We start from the raw sequence: 16,606 nt of genomic DNA on the forward strand, positions 1-16,606 counted from the left end.
TTCCTACAGGTACACTTGATGACTGACTCACTCCATCTTCCGAGTTAGTGTCCAAGAATGCACAAAGAAATACATATTTGTACACTGATATTGTCAAAAATATTTGCCATTGATCAGTGGCGTATTGTGGAGAAAAAACCCCCACCCAATCCTTGGCTTTGTTGGGATCTGCTAGGAAAAGTAATAGTGCGTATTTTCTCCTGATTAATTTAATTTTTTCCATCCCTGTTTTTGTTCATGGTCTGTCTGCAAACAGACCATAGAACATCTTAACTATTCAGCATTTATGAATTCCTTTCATCATCTTAAATGCAAATACTTCAAGACGAGGCCAGGATTTCTTATATGTTCCTACCATGCCTAATAGAGCAGTGTCTCAGTCTGGACTGAATTTGGTTGTCTGGGCAATGCTTTTCCTGTGTATACTAATTTATTTTCAAAAGAGTATTTTTTTTTTTACCTGTTTCTTATGTACTTCATCTTTTTACAATTTCTTTCACTGGAGTAAATGTCTAAGATTTTCCCAGCATTCCCACTGGATTTTCATGACTTCAGTTCCTTCAGCTGTTCATATTTACATTACACAGCTCTGCCATGGGCTTAGTGACTTTCATTTGAACCAAGCTCCTAACACCTCCTCTCAGGTAGGCTACAGACATCATAGATTCCTATTGATTTAATTTTGCTTTTAATAGTAATTTTTACTGCCCATTACCATTCCTCCATATGAGTCTGAATATCTGACATGTGCATAAATCTGGTCAAAGTCTTCTGACAGAAGGAAAAAATATCCTTTATTTATTAACATCTGCACTGAAAAGCTGAAATGTCTCTGATGTATTTTTGAGATAGCAGGAAGAAGTGAGCCCCCATGTTCCATGGGTTTTCTTCTGTGATAACTTTCTTTTGCAGCCTTGTTACCATAGGATTTGACTGAGGTTGTCACTAGTCCAGAGCTTCTGCTGTACACATTTGGAACCCCAGTGAATGCAGATGTATGAGCTGGCAGATGTCTCAGTCATTTTCAGAACAAATCATATATAGGTGTCACTGTACTGGTTTATGCCACTCTTAGATCTTAGACTCTCTGGTAATTATGACTGATATCACTAACATTTATCCCATCTGATATTTGAGTGCTTTGTGCACCACAACTTGTTCTTTGTTCACACCATGAAGTGTGTACACCTGCCTTGGAGCAACATCAAGCTACACCAAGAAACTTCAGTTTTCTATTTCTTCATCATTATAAATGGAACCTTCATTACAGAGCATTGGTCCTTTGGAGGTATAGTACACACATTTTGTCTTACTCAGAGCTCCTGAAATATTCTGTCACACTGATAATTACTGTACTCTTTTTCCCCTGTTAAACATCATAACAAATTGTTCAAAATGACACCTCTATTTATGATTGTGTTTCTTGAGTATCTGGGAAAGCAGGACTGTAAAACCCGGTGTGTGTGTATATATGTGTACTACAGAAAGGGAAAATTTGAATTCTTAAAATTCTTTATTGTGTGTGTTATATTTGCTGTTAATTAGATTAAATACCACGTACTCTGCATGAAATTCCAAACACTGCTCAATAGGAATCTTGACTGTTCCCTACCCCTGAAAGTTGAAAGGGAAAGAATGCTTGCTTCACCTGCTATTTGAATGCTAAACTAATTTATTGATGCAGCTTTTCCCTAAGGTGGGAAGTTCAAAAAGATTTTGCTGATTGGCCACAGCTAGAACTGTCATGGTCTCCTGAGGCAGCTCTCCCTCTGCCCTAGGAAGGAAGTTCATCCAAGTTCCCCAAGGTGAGCCTATGTATTTTACAGTGCAGATATAGACAACAATACTACATGGCTGTGCTTACACTGATGATGTTTTCCTCTGCCATGGAGATGAATATAGGTCATTTGGGCACAACCCACTAATTTAGACAGGAAGAAAATGGGTATTAGTCTGTGACTGTATCTTAACCTCTATTGTAGAGGTACCACAGGCTTATAGAGAGCGTTTAGGGCTGATATCTTGGTAAAATCTGGTCTAATTTCTGCTCTGCTGCTGATCCATGTCTTTGTGTGGTTTGCAGTCCTCAGGGCTTGTGAGAGTTGGCGAAGCAGCACATGTAGGGTGCTGGAGCAGCTGGTAGGCTCTGCTTCTGTCTGACACAGTCCCTGCACCCTCTCTCCACAGACCTGTAACACCTTAAAATATAGTGCCTTAAAATTAAAATACAAAGTTTTAAATGATCCTGACCTTGACAGGACATAAAGCTATTATTTCCACTCTTACTTGTACCTCCTGACTTGTATTTGGCAGCACTACAACCACTTGAGGATGTGTGTGTTACTGAGAGATCTATCTGGCTTTTCTGTTCATTATGCTCTTTACTGCCTCCTTGTTGTTCTAATCAACTCTTCTTTTTAGTCAAGAGAGGCATGAAAGAAGAAAACAAAATCCAGTTCTGAAAAATACTGTACACTGAGCTCCGAGGAAGCTCCTTTGAAGCTGAAAATATGATGTAGTGGTTTCAAGAACAAAGAATTTCCATATCATACTTTCTGTTGTCTGTTTTTGAGGAGCTTATCTTGCTTCTTTTCCCACCAGTCACTTATTAAAAATAATAAATAGTGTAAAAATTAAAGTCAGAATTCAAAGTATCTTTCAGTAGACTTCAATATACCTTAAGCATGTGGGCACTTTTGAAAATTTGACCCTGTCAGCACATTGTGTGTCCTTCTCTGAACCCCTGTGTTGCTTCTCTAGAATGTGAAGTGCTCTAGGGGAGAAGATACCAGGGTCCATGTTTGCACAGTGTCCACAATCCCAGGCTCTCATCCTCAGAGCTCTTAGTGCTGCTGTCCTGTTTCTGACCGTCCCTCCTTTGAAGTGAACATTTCCCAGGTCTCACAGATCCGCTGCTGAGGCATCAGGTTTGTGCTGAGCAAACCCGTTCTGGGATACCATTCACCTGCAAAGCAGCTGTACAGGCCTCCCACTGTACCGAAATTGGCAGGGCTGGGACCAGCACGGCATGGAGACAAAAGCAGCTCTATCTCTCCTGAGGAACAATGGAACAACCTTAGCTAGTGCTGCAAGAAAGCAGGTAGGGAATGTCTTTGTGCTGTGCTAATCTGGGAAGTTAGCACAGGGAGTCAGGCATACAGCTCCTGAGAGCTTCTGGAAAGCAAGAGGAGTGAGTTTGCTTTCTTCCCTTTTTCTTTTTTTTTTTTTTTTTTGTCAAAGTTTGAGTCGATTCTCTCGTCTACTCTCTTGCCCCCCTTCCCCCTCTGCTCCCTAAGCCTGCTTTTGATTTGGTTTTATTGGCTAGTGAAAGGAATCATTTACTAGTCAAGGGCCAAGCAGTGACAAAGGAATGCAGGTAAATTAGTTTCAGTTCCTATTTCTCCCCGTCTTCCTCCTTTGGAATTTGAGCTTTAGAAAATAAAGTCCTTTTACCCATACTGCCCCCCTCTTTTTTCCTAAAAGGATTTTCCCCCTTCTCAACCTCTCTTTCAAAAGCTTCGTTTTTGTAACTAAGAAAGCCCCCATTAAAGTACCTAAAATATCAAGGTGTAAGACACATTCAATGAAATCCAACCAAACTGCATTAAAAAAACCCCACAATGTTTTGCCTTCACCTTAAAAATGCAGAAATTAACTGAGAGTGTCATAAAGCTTGTTTTAATGAATAACTGTGTACACACTGAGAAGTTTTACATGCGCATACATCATGCTTCAAATGCTAAAATGTAGTTAAAGTTTAAACATTTTGCAGAAGAAAATATGCAAAAGAACTTGCAAAGAATCAACGTGCAGAAAACCTGTATGTTCAGTCTTTCATCACTCACAGTATTATTGAAGTATTAAGCACTAAACTAATAGTGTTAGTATTCAAACTGTCCTTTTAAAATTTTTTGTTGTTCTTCTTCTTGCTTTTTTTCCCCTTCATAGCTTGTCTTCTTTTGGAAAACTTACTTCAAATATACCTGGAAATTTCACCAACTGTACTCTCAAAAAAAATCTTTAGAGGTTGAGGTCTTCTTTTTACACCACATTGGTGTCCTCGGTAAATAATGTAATCCAAAATGCTCTGTGATGTTAAATAGTGCACAGTGTTGTAGCATTAATGTCAGAAAAGGGTTTGTTTCTCATTGGTAGCTATTCCTGTTAGTTTTTTCCGCATTCCTAACATAGAAATAAAACCATGTTTTATCTTTTTTTCTTAGTGCAGCAAAAAGTTGCTTATTCAGTCTTTTAGCTGACTTCATAATTAGATGCATTTTGTGTTTCTGCATGCACATCACAAACTTGAAATACAAAAGAATTCAGTTCTGTCTAAACAACTGTAAGGTTTTGGACAGCAGCTGGAAGAAGCCAGGAAATGTAAGTTAACACTGATATTCCCCACTTGCCTCATGCTATTGTTGAGTGCGTTTTGTGGGGAAAAAGCACAATGATGAGAGAGGTAAGAACACAACGTCAGTCCTAACACTGCATTTCCTGGCTTTTGTTGGTTTGTGCCACAGCCCTAAAAATTCCTCTTTAATTTCCTCAAAAAGGGGGTGAATATATTTTCCAGAGTGGTGTAATATATACAAATGTAATTTATCTGTCCAGGCAGAATGTTGGTTATTAGGGAAGTAGAATCAGAATTTGACATGATTTTCTCAGAAAAATCTCTTCCTGTATTTTCCAGCTGTGTTGAAGTACAGTTACTTTAGTTTGTAATTTCCATCTGATATTTAAATGACTGTTGGAGACAAAAATTCTCTCTCCCAGTGGAACAGTACCTTTCATTAAACACCCACTAAAGGTGTTTTTACAAATGATTTCTGGGGTTCAGTGGTGGTCTGCTTTTATTTGATTTAGAGCCACTGAGACAGTTTCTTTTCTTCTGGCAGATTTAGGAAGTACAGAACTTGCTTGGAAGCTGGGAGGTCAGATGGAAGGAGTGAGATCTGTTGTGTCCTTCCCAGAACAATGCTTAGGTTGGATCCAGGGGCCATTGCAGTAAGAAATGCAGTTCTTGGTTGTGTCAGAACTGAAGGATGAGGTGTTTGTTCTGTGCTTGGTGTGAAAGGAAAATGGAGATTGTGTTGGTTCATAACTGCATGCGTGACAAGTTACAGTGGTTTTTATCTGACATAGGTGGAATTTTTCCTACTTCATGATTTTATCAACAGAGTTTGAAATACTTTCACGTTGCACGTCTTGTTACATTTGTAACTCCTCAGACAGTATAGGAGGCAGACGCCTTCACTGATTCTATATTAAACCTTGCTTAAATTCTACAGATTCTTTAAAGCATCACTGTAAGCACAAATGGATGTGTTTGCACTTAGTTGCTCTATATAACAGGATCATATCAAGGATGTACGATATTTGTATAGGTTTCCATTGGGAGACAGTATTATTATTGTTATTCACTTTGGGTAAGCATTTTGAAATACCAAAATATTAGATTTATTTATTGTGTATTTAAATTTTCTTTAAGTATATACAGAGGAGGAAAAAGTTATCAGAAATATCAAAATCACATGAAGTATCTAAGTTATGGAGATGCAAATGAAATATCCAATTAAGAATTCTCAAGCTTAATATTCTCTTTACCATTGAAAATAAATATAAGTGTGCTAGTAATCTAAAACTTAATCAGATTTCCTGCTGCAATGAGCTTCTATCCACTTTTTCCAAAAGAATGGTTTGGGAAGGAAGCGTTTAGACGATATTAAGAACAGTGAAGGCAATAACTGAAATTTTATAACAACAAAAATTGTGGCTATAGCCCCAAATTTGTGAATGGTTGCAAATTGTTTAAAGGTTAAAATATTATCATGAAGTCTCTCTGCCTCTATAGCAATTTTATCAGATAAACAAAAGACTTGGATCAGCAGTTACTCATGTCTCAAAACCAGAATGATTCATTTTCTGGTCTGCACTCTCCAAGATATTTTGCATAGTGAATTGTGTCTAAGTGAAGCAGTAGACTGGGTCCTGATAGTCTTCCACACTTTAGATACATTTGTTTCTCAGAAAAGTAACTGAATTTCACAACTTCGAACCCAAACTGGAATTGACAGTCATGTAATACAGGTATTTAGATTTGTATATGACTACCAGGTTCGTATTGAGTGCATTTTAAAAACCGATTACATACAAATATGATGGACTTTGCTTTTTGTGGTGAACACTTTCTCTGCTTTAGTATGGTTCTGTTAAACAGAAGAGTTTAAAAAACATATGTGAAGTCTGTAATTATGGGCGTTAAGCTACAAGGACAAACCCAAAGCAGTTTGGTCATGCAGACTTTAACTGACTCAGAGCAGTTCTCCACACGTGCTCCCACCTTCGCTAGTTCCACAGGTAGCAAATTAAAATCTCTGGGAAGCGGCCATGGTCAGATCCCAGCTGAAGGGGAAGAGGGGAAGAGCGTTCGCAAGCGATCGGGGAGCTCCGGCAGAGCCGCCGCCGTGCCCCGGCCCGCGGCCTCCAGGGGCCGCTGTGACACCACGAACCCGGGACCGCGGCCGCTTTCAGGGCTCCTTTAAACAACAACAAAACATCCAACTTTGAAATCCTTTTTGTCTTCAGATGTTCCAAACCAGGATTCCAGCAAAGGAAATGAAAAAGGGAAACTAAACGAGCTTGCCCCCGCCCCCCCCCCCCCCCCCCCCCTTTCTTTCTCTCTGGTTTCTATTTGTAATACTTTATTTCTACAACAAGCACAAACCACTAGAAAGGCAGAAAACAAAAATATGATTTTTTCTTTCCTTTTTCACTGTAAACCTCTGTAAAAACAATGAAAAAATTCTGGACTATATTAGATTGCCTGTTTCTTGTTTCTTCTTTTTTTTTTGTTTTTTTTTTTATTTTTTCCCCTTTTCCTCCTCCCTTTCTGTTATATTTGCTGAGATGTTTGCATTTTAACTTTGCAGGGGGAGGAAAAGAAGAAATAATGTTTTGTAGAAATATGCAGTTATTACCAAGTGGACTAAACTGGAGGCAGCAACTGATGGCATAAAATTGTTATGTTTTACGTCAAAATACATCTGAACAGGACAGAAAGTTGTATTGGATTTGGTGTTAAGAAGCTGCATCTATCAGGCATGATAGCCTTCTAGAGAAGAAAAGGATATGTAATAGTCAAAAGAAAAATAGCATTTGCCATATGATAAAGATTTAATTATAAGTCTCCATCAAACATTATTCTACATTCTGGAAACAAATAATAGATTATATTAAAGAATATAGTTGATGCATACATTTAATTAGGGTTTATTTACTGTGGGCTATATAAACACTTTTGTTTCTATAAGGGGAAGGATTTGTATCTGCAAGTTTTGCCTTGAACATTTCAAGTTAAAAACAAATGTTTTAAGAAAAGACACTAACATAAAACAGCCCAGTGTTGGCTTTGTGTCTTTGTAAATGTCTGTGGCGGTTTCTCCTTGTCTGAGGGAAAGAGCCATTCATTAAATTAAAAGTGAACCAGTTAAACTGGACCTTTCATTGAAGAAAGTCTCCCAGTGATCCGTGCTTTATTTGGTGGATTGTCTTACAACACAAATAAACCAAGGGGTTTTTTATCTTGGGATCTAAAAATACTAGAAAGAAAGGAAATCCAAGCAAGGCAGAAAATACTAGGAAATAATTTCCCATTAAACAGACCCTCTGCCTCCATATATCTCAAATCATGAAAGTACACAAGAGAGAAGGCTCATATTCCTTTTTCTCTCAGGTTAAAAGCCAGTGACAGAGGAAATCGAATTCAAAGGTACCGTCAATGTTTGCAGTGTTCAAAAATAGATAGGAAAGAAATATACACTGCAAATCTACCACGGCTCTTTGCTGGCAGCTAACTGCTAAATGCAGATGATGTTGCTGCCTCTGAAAACCATTGAAACGGGATCCCATGTGGGTAAATGTTATGTAAAATGCATAGGTATTTGGGGCAGTTTTGAAATAATTTTCATTTTCTGAACAAAATTCTCCAGCATTTATTTAGATATCTGTTTTGGTTGACCTAAATCCACACTTCACATTCTCTTTTTTTTTTTTTTTTTTCAAATCTTATGCATAGCTTTGAAAACCCTGCTTAGGAACATTGTGTGATAATCAGCAACAAATAAATCAGTGTAGTTTGGAGGAACAATTACAGTAAATGACAGAAGACAGTTTAAGGAATATTTTTTTCTTAGTTTTTTTTTTCTGATGCAATTGAAATCTTGGTGGTTTTATTTGTATCTTTGTATTTATGTAAGACATTTGCATGGAGAATTTTCAAAAATAGACTTTTATAATTGTGTACTTAATGAAAAATGAGCAGAGTAATGGACTCTGAGACACAGAACTGAAACTCAGAATAAAATGGAGCCTTATACACTGAAATTGCATGAATGCATAGCTGATTAAATTTTGGAAGGCTGTTAGTGGTTTGATGTAATTTTTTTTTTTTTTGGACGGTGAAAGTCAGATGCTCTAAAGGAGTCTGAAGATGCTCTGAAAAGTCTCTTGGTGCTCATGCTGATGAGCACCCACAAGAAACCAATTCCCTCTGCATGTTGTTTACAGCCACATATATTTATGTACATACACAAACTTCATCTTCTGTAAACACTAAAAATAGCTTTGCCTTTCTCTTTGCTTGTCAGCAGCATCCATACATAAATATAGCACATCTCATAAAATTTCTTTTGCATCCAAAATGAGCCTCTAATTAATTCTACATAAAATTCCATAACATTTATTATTAATAAGTATTAAAACAATTAAAAAAAAAAAGCCACTCTTAGCATTATGACACTAGTACATCTGGGATGAAAGAATGTACTGAGATGATAAACACTTTTTTTGTTCTCTTGAGATAAAGATGAAACAAAGATAAATGAAATGAAACAAATCATCACCAGGCTGCACTTTGGATAGGCAGATCACTTTTCTGTTCATGTGATTTTTTTTTTTTTTTTTTTGTTTCTTCTCTTTTTTTTTTTTTTTTTTTTGTTGTTGTTGTTGTTGTTGTTTTGTGATATAGGCATGATTGTGCTGGTAGTGTAAAAAATACTTGCCAGGAAATGTGCTCACTTCTGAGAGTAGTGTGATCACGTTTTAAAAAATAGATACCTGCATATATTCATAGGTAATTTAGATAGAAAGTACTTGCAAGTTTAACCCCTGGTATTTTAATTTCCCCTCTCTCTTAAGCAGTGCAGTGGAAACCAGCCAGGCCTGGGAGAGGCAGCCTGGTGAGGTCTGTGTGGGAAAAGTTCGTGATAAAAGCCCAGACAGGGAAGAGGCAAAAGACCTGTTCTCTTTTCCTCCTGAGAAATCTGCTTGAAGTCAGTAGTGCACAATGCTGGGAGCAACTGTGTGAATTTCTGTGTCTCTGTAGGTCTTCACTGAATGAAAGGGGTGTGGAGCTCTGCAGTTTCTGCTCACAGCTACTGCTCAGCCATCGTGGGAGTCGCTGCTTCCTCAGAGTTCCCTCCTGAGAAGGTACCGTAGCCACTCTGGACAGGATTATGTATGATACATTCTATCAGTCACTATTGAAACCCAGATGCTTCTGGGATAAAACAGAGTAGCTCTGAACTGCAAGAACATGTAATAACCTGCATCCTGACCCTTTCCTTTTTATGGGACTTGTGAGGCAATTCAATGCAAAAAGTAGCAATGAAGTGCAAAAAGATAAACTGATGGTTTACCTTGAACATTCTGGTCCACTAGAAGTTGGAAAGTAAACTAGTACCAGTGAGGCCTGATTTAAAAGGTTTTAGTTTGTCCGATGCCAAAACAAAGTATGTTTCTGACTGTTATCTGATGTTAGAAGAGCATATTTTCTGAAGGTTTCACTTCTCACCTAGGCAAATAAATAAGGATTCAAAATATTTTCTCCATCCAGGACACATCAGGTGGGTTTAACTCATTCCAAAAATCTGTCCAGTCACCCTAAAAGACAGCTTAGCCATTCTGAAAATCTGACCATTTGTGCAGAATGGAGCACAGTGTGAGCATGTTTATTTGTGCTAAAAAAGCACAGGAGGGCCATCCATGCTGGACAGCCAAGGGCTCCTTTTTTCAAGTAAGGATCACTTGCAATCTGTGCCCTATAACTGTCAATGTGGGCTGCCATATATCTGATTTGTCCTGAAATGTTGTTTATAAATGGAAAGGAACTTTGAGCTCTGCCTGTTTGCCCAGGATTTCCTGACTTTCAACAGCCTTTCTGGAGCTGTAGTTTTGCTGTGGTTGCTGAATGTTCACAGGTATGGGAGAAGCAGCAGCTGTGTTGCACTCCCATGTAGGATGTCTCACACTGCACAGGAATCTGAGCAGGCACTGTGAGCCCAGCTTGTCTTGGATTGAGGAGCACACTTGGATTGCTTGCTGAGTCACTCTGCACATGAGATCATGCTGCTGTAGAAGCCCCTTCTGTCCAACAGTCCATACTGAGAACATTTTACAGCAGTAGTAAGAGAAAATTTCCAAATGCTTTGCACACTTGAACTTCAGACAGTTTCTCATCCTCAATAAAGCTGGTGAGTGGAAGTGCACCAATCCTCTTCTGGCATATGAGTGTTACTCTCTGACTGATACAGATGAGAGGGGTTTGGTGTAGTTTAGTAGTTGTGCTTTGAAGAAATGTTTGGCTTATACAGTTAAAAAGGAAAAATTGTTTTGAGTTGTACAGGCCTAAAGGGCATAATCTGCACTATCTGATCCATTTGCCTTATGAGCTACTGCATTGAAACACAAAACAGCCACTTGATTTCTTAAGCACCTGAAGAGGAGGAGAAGCAGGGGCTGGAGGAAAGGGGAGCAAACAATCCCTGGCCAAAGCTTTCACCACAGAAGTTTCATTGTTTTAATTTAGAAACGGTCACACATGTAAAAGTTGCCTTTTTTTCCCCAGCATTTCCATTAGCACATTTAAATCACAGTTGTTGGAAAACTTGGTACAGGTAAAAATATACTTTTCATAAGCTCTTGGAGAACAGTGAAGGAAGTAAAATAAGTAACAAAACCCTTTTTCCTGATTCCCCTCCACCCCCCTCCAGCAAAGTCACGTAAAAATGAGGGGATTAACTATTACCAGTCAATAGGAGGCACTTTTTAAAGAGGAAGCATTGCTATCCAGTTTTGAGGGAAATGAAGCGTTTATTGGAACAAAAATATACTCTTTGTTCACATCACTTCATTGAATTGTGTATTCTTTTCTAAAAGCAGGAAAAGCAATTGAAGAAAATGTTTCATGCCACTCTTTCTTTTACCACTCAGCTTTTGTCTTACTGTTTTACCCCTTTTTCTCTGTGTCCACCTTTCTCATTAAATTACTAGCCAATGCTTTGCTAATTAATGCCAGCTTAATTTAATGTTTAATGATGCTCTCTCTGTGTGGGGAGTTTGATTTCTTTTTGTGATTCTGGACTGGCCATTGCGATTAGCAGCATCTGTACAAAGCTGCAAAGTCCCTTGGGGCACTGAGCAACACTCTTTTTTTTTTTTCTTTCTTTTTTTTTTCCCCCCACAAAATCAAAGTGTTTGGCAGGAAGGGTTAGTAGAAAGTATCTCTTCATAAAGCGATAGCAAACGGTTTGCAGCTTTCTGAATCAGCTAATATTTACTCACTTTGTCGTAGATTATTAAAGATGATGGAGTTAAGTACAACATTCATGTAATACAGCTGCAAATTGATCTGGGAAAACTATTTTTAAGAAAAATGTTGACAATTTTGTCAAATAGTATCTATCAATATTCCATAAACATTTATCTAATTATACCTGTCACTGGGAAACACTAACGAACATTGCATATGAATATATTTCAAGCTGTAAGTTGTTTATAAACAGTTTACAGAGGCTTTTCTTAAGTATTCACATTTTTTATGCCACTGGCCATGTAGATCACATGATGCTCTTTCGGTTCCATTTTGGTTACACAGCTTGGAACGAAGGAGGTGGTGACTGACAAGTTTTAAATGTCATTGCTGAAAGAGTTGGCTTTACCAGACCTGTCCAGAGAAGTTGGGCTCTGGTGAGCTGGCATCTGAGGCAACCAGGTAACTGCAAAGCAAATCCACACAGGCCCATGGGGGCTAAAAAGAGCAGGGGTGCAGGCCTTGCTTGGCTCATAAACATGCACTCACTGGTGTGTTAGACCTCAGTGTTTGTTGTTTCCAATCATATTAGTTCTTTTGTGTATTTGTTTTTCTGGTGGGATTAGAAAGGAAGTGTCACTTTCAGATGTGTGATGAACTTGCCTGTCATAGTCTTGCTCTTAACGCCTTTATGACTCCTCCTGCAATGGTAATTAAGTTTATACTCTGCTGGCACCATCCTGCATCATGAATACAGAAAATTAAGGAGCATCCTCATAGTTTACCTGTGAGATTATGCCTTGAAGCAGAACTTATTTAGGACACAGTTGAATTTTGAGGCTTGTTTTCATTTCAGAAGAAAGACTTGCAACATGATTGTGTCTTTTTGCATGGTAACATGCAGGAGTAGGATGCAGAATAGATGTTTAAGGGAAGCTAAGAAAATATGCATACTCTCAAACACTTATATGCCTCTTACATGACTTTCACCCATCGCTTCATACAACCACTATTTATGTTTGTAGCTGGTGGTTTCTTAAATGCTCAGAGCCCACAATTGAGCCCAGATTTCCAAAAGTGCTTGGCACCCAGCAGTTCTCACTGAGACATTTTTATGGCCAGATAATCAAAATTGCTCAGCATGGTGGAAGCTAGGGAGTTTTGAAAATCTAGCCACTTATTTTAATGCCCAAATGGAGGCTGGGTTCTTCAGGAAAGCTGGTTCATATATTACAGTTCCAATGACTCTGTATTATTCCTGTAGGTACTTTTTTTTCTCTTATGGACATACAGTCTATCACATATGTGCTCGCTAAAGACTTTCCCACTCATTCTTCCATATAAATTGTAATTACATTAGTTTCATTGAATTTCAGAAGTTGTTGGTACCATACAAATGAAGCAAAAGTTCAAATGAAAATCAGATCCAGTAATTACAGGATTTTTCTACAAGCATTTTTCTTTTCAGGCTTGACTTGGAAATGAAATAAAGACAAGGAGACGCCCATTTCCAGGCTAGGAAGCAAACAAAACCAAATTGTAGAGGGTGAGAGTTGCTTAGCTGAGCTGCTTTTTATAAAGCACTTTGACAGCTGAAAAGAAAAACATTGAGGTAACTTGTAAAGTGAATAACTTCAGCTATTACATTTGCAATTTTCCGCTCAGTGTTCCCTGTCCTACTGCGCAGAGAAACTTGGTAGGACATAATACCCCAGCAATAACAGTCCGTTTTGACTCTGCAGACATTAACTAGCTCACCTCACACCCCTTCGAGGTAAGGACATGGTGTGATTGCCACCTTGCCTCTGGCACAGCAAACACTCTAGTGAAAGTTGAGGTTTGCCAAGGGAACTGCTGGCTGTATTGTTCCTCTCTCATTTCTCCTTACAGTTGTAGAACCACCTCTTAGTGCCCCAAGAGATATACTTTCTCTGCACCATTCCACACACCTGATCCTTATCAACAAATGTGCTGTTCTGTTTGTGACAATAAAGGGTTATTATGAATATTTTGTGATGGTTGAGGTATTTCACAGCTGCCCACAAAAGGTTTGTTTTACTCAGGTATTTGTTAGACATGAAGGGTAATTCCTGTACTGTTGTGTTCCTCTGAGGAATGGTTTTTCCCCTCAGAATCCCCCTGAAGCCTGTGCTATGTAGTTTAACCCTTTTTCCCTATCATACCTACTCCTGACCCTATTGGCTCAGGGCCAATATCCTTCCTTGGCCCAGAACTAGATATACCCCTGTTTCTTCCTGGTTTGCTCTCTCTCCTCGGCGTCCTGGAACATCACATCGAGAATAAAGCTTGGACGGAAGCTGGGGGTGAGAGCCACTCTTTTGAAATCTTTATTCTGTCTCTCTGGAAATATATTTCCCTAAAACCCCTGAATAACTGAGCTAGCGAGAGCCGGGGGGTGGCTAGAGGGAAGTATAGTTCACTGTACTTTTTAGAATTTCAAAAAAATGTAATTAATACCAGTCTCTATGCCTCATAAAGTCATTTGGAAGAAGGCTTAAGGAAGGTCAGACTGTCTCTTGTGCTCTAGGAGGGGCACCAGGATGCAGAGTCAGCAGAAGCCCTGAGTGAGACAAAGAAAAGTGGGGGATTTTGTGGGACCTGTGTCATGTGAACCTCCTTGTTCCTCACACTGGCTGCTAGGAGCTCAGCATCTCTGTAGGAGCTGACCTGGCACCTGGGAGTGTTGTAGCACTCAGCCTGAGTTTCTGAGGGATCCAATCTCTGTGAATGAAGGAAAGCGTTGCAAGGCTGGGTGTTCCAGGCAAGGACTGGTCCTCTCTCCACATGCTGCCTGGTGAGGAGGTGTATTTTCAGTAGCAGTATTGTCATACCAGAAGAATGCCTTAAATTGGATCCTCTGAGTAAAAACCAGCTTCCAGTGCATTCACCTGCAGGCTTTGATCTACACAACTCCTGTTGAACACCATGGTTCCTCACTACCTCCCATTTGGAAATTGACCCTTTTTTTGCTAAAGGTTGAGCAGAGCGACCTTTTCAAGGGCACCCAGGTCATTTTCCCCAGGCTCCATGTACTGTTCCCATGAGCAACACACGAGTTTGAGTCTCATTAAAAGTCAGCAGATGGAATCCCAGTTCTTTGAATATAATCAGGTACCTGTCTCTTACTGATTTCAGTGGAGATGGATGTATAAATATGTTTAATATATTGGACTATGGCATGTCTGAATTAATAGTTTGTAAGGTTTTAACCATCCCCTCAGACCAAATTTTCCTTGCTGTATGCACTCTATGCCTCTTAGCTTGGCCACCAGCTCTTCTCTTATGGAGCCTGAAATTCACTGTGGAACTTTTGTTTACAGGGTTTGGTTAGTGTTTTCCTGGGAAAGCACTGACCTTGGGATCATCCCAGTCCTCTCTATTCTTACCCCAGGAAACATATTTGTCTGCTATCCTCTCTCAGCTACTTGTGAGCAGTAAACTCAGGGTACAGGCCAGGGGAGAGGTGGGTTGTTTGCAAACCTACATCCAAACGGACTTTGTTTAGCTAATGGAAACCAATAATATAAGTAACCGTAGGGAAGAGATAGGTAAAAAGTGGCTTGTGTGGTGTGGGCTGATGAGTTCAAAAGGAATTTGTCTTTTAATTACTTTGCTGCTTTTGAAAATGTGTGCGTAAGTCTTTCCTTCAGACAAAGGGAACTTAAGCTTTCAGACAAAGAGATCTCTGACTCACTTGAGGCGTTATGACACCAACTGCTTGCAAGCTCATTCTACTGCTGGATCTGCTTCCTCAAACATCTTGTTAAGAAGCCCCTGCCAAAAATTGTATTTGAGGCTGGCTTAACATGGTGGTAAATTAACTCTTTCATCTGCTTTCATCCAGCAACAAGTGCTAGCTTAAAAAGACAAAATAAGTGCTATGTCTGTACACTTATTTTTAATAGCATTACTGGTAGTGGCTGGCACTAAAATATATTAGAATCCTTTGTGCTGTTTGCTATGGGAGGTCCAGAAAACCAGTATTCATGTCTGCATAATTTGTGACAGCATCTGATATTCTGAATAACAAGGATAATAGTAGTCTCCAGGTCTCCATCCCTCCCTCTGTACAAAAAAAAAAAAAACCCAAAAAAGCAACCAACCAAACAAAAACCCCCAAACAAAAAAACCCCTAAACCAAACAGTGTTGTTTATTTGACAGACAAACACACTGATGACTGGCAATTGCTGTCATTAAAAGACCTCAAACAGTGGCTACTTCTTTGTGGGGTCGTTAAAAATCCACTAGCAACTGCATGCAGATTAAATTTACAGCTTGAACTTTTGCTCATGTTCTCTGCCTCCTTTTGCCCTTGTAATTTCTACGGGAGAATTATTCACTGTCTTATCAAAGACATTTAATTCCCTGGTGGGGTAAAACACAGGTGAAAAAAAGTAATATACTGATATTGTCCACATTAATGCATTTATTTCCAGCTCCTCTTGCATTGTTGTCCTGTTTTCTGACATATTTTCCTACTACTAGGAGAAGACAAAGTTAGGTTACAAGATTGCAGCTGAAGCTCCAAGCTCAGATCTTTCAGTGTATAACTTTCATGTAATTTCAGTCAAGAATCTGTCTTATGTATAGTTTCATGCAGTGTTCAGCCTGCAAACTGAGTGATTTAATTGCCCTGCAGGGTATGCAAACCAAATAAAATTAAGTCCACGTGAGCTACTGTCATCTCTTTTGGCTTGACAAGAAAACGTGATGTTAGTTTTGCATCTGCCTTAGTGTTATTAAATCTTTCAGTACCTCGGGTGTGTTGTACTTTGGAATTTCATTAAAACCTTATCATTAACTAAAGGGTCATATTGCTGGTCTTGGTAGAGAATAGCCTGAAAGTGTGTTCCCGAAGTATAGTAATGGTTGAAAAAAAGAGAAGGTGGATAAAAATAGTCCCCACTTTGTTCTTTTGGAATCCAAAAGGACTGCTTGCTCTTCATTTATTTTTTTTCATTGTTTTTAAAGTCCTGTGACTGACTTTCAAAATC

The 16,606-nt window shown here is 38.9% G+C and overlaps 1 long non-coding RNA gene across 1 annotated transcript in view; it reads left to right on the top strand.

Annotated features, from left to right (window-relative positions):
• The window catches only part of LOC120760575 (uncharacterized), a 58,787-nt gene that overhangs the window by 7,291 nt on the left and 34,890 nt on the right, over positions 1-16,606 (top strand). Inside the window, exon 2 of the long non-coding RNA XR_005703405.1 lies at positions 9,386-9,489. This is a non-coding gene — a long non-coding RNA (uncharacterized LOC120760575). The remainder of the gene's footprint in view (positions 1-9,385; positions 9,490-16,606) is intronic.

Source organism: Hirundo rustica, chromosome 17, assembly GCF_015227805.2.
Source record: "Hirundo rustica isolate bHirRus1 chromosome 17, bHirRus1.pri.v3, whole genome shotgun sequence".
Classification (NCBI taxonomy): Eukaryota; Metazoa; Chordata; class Aves; order Passeriformes; family Hirundinidae; genus Hirundo; species Hirundo rustica.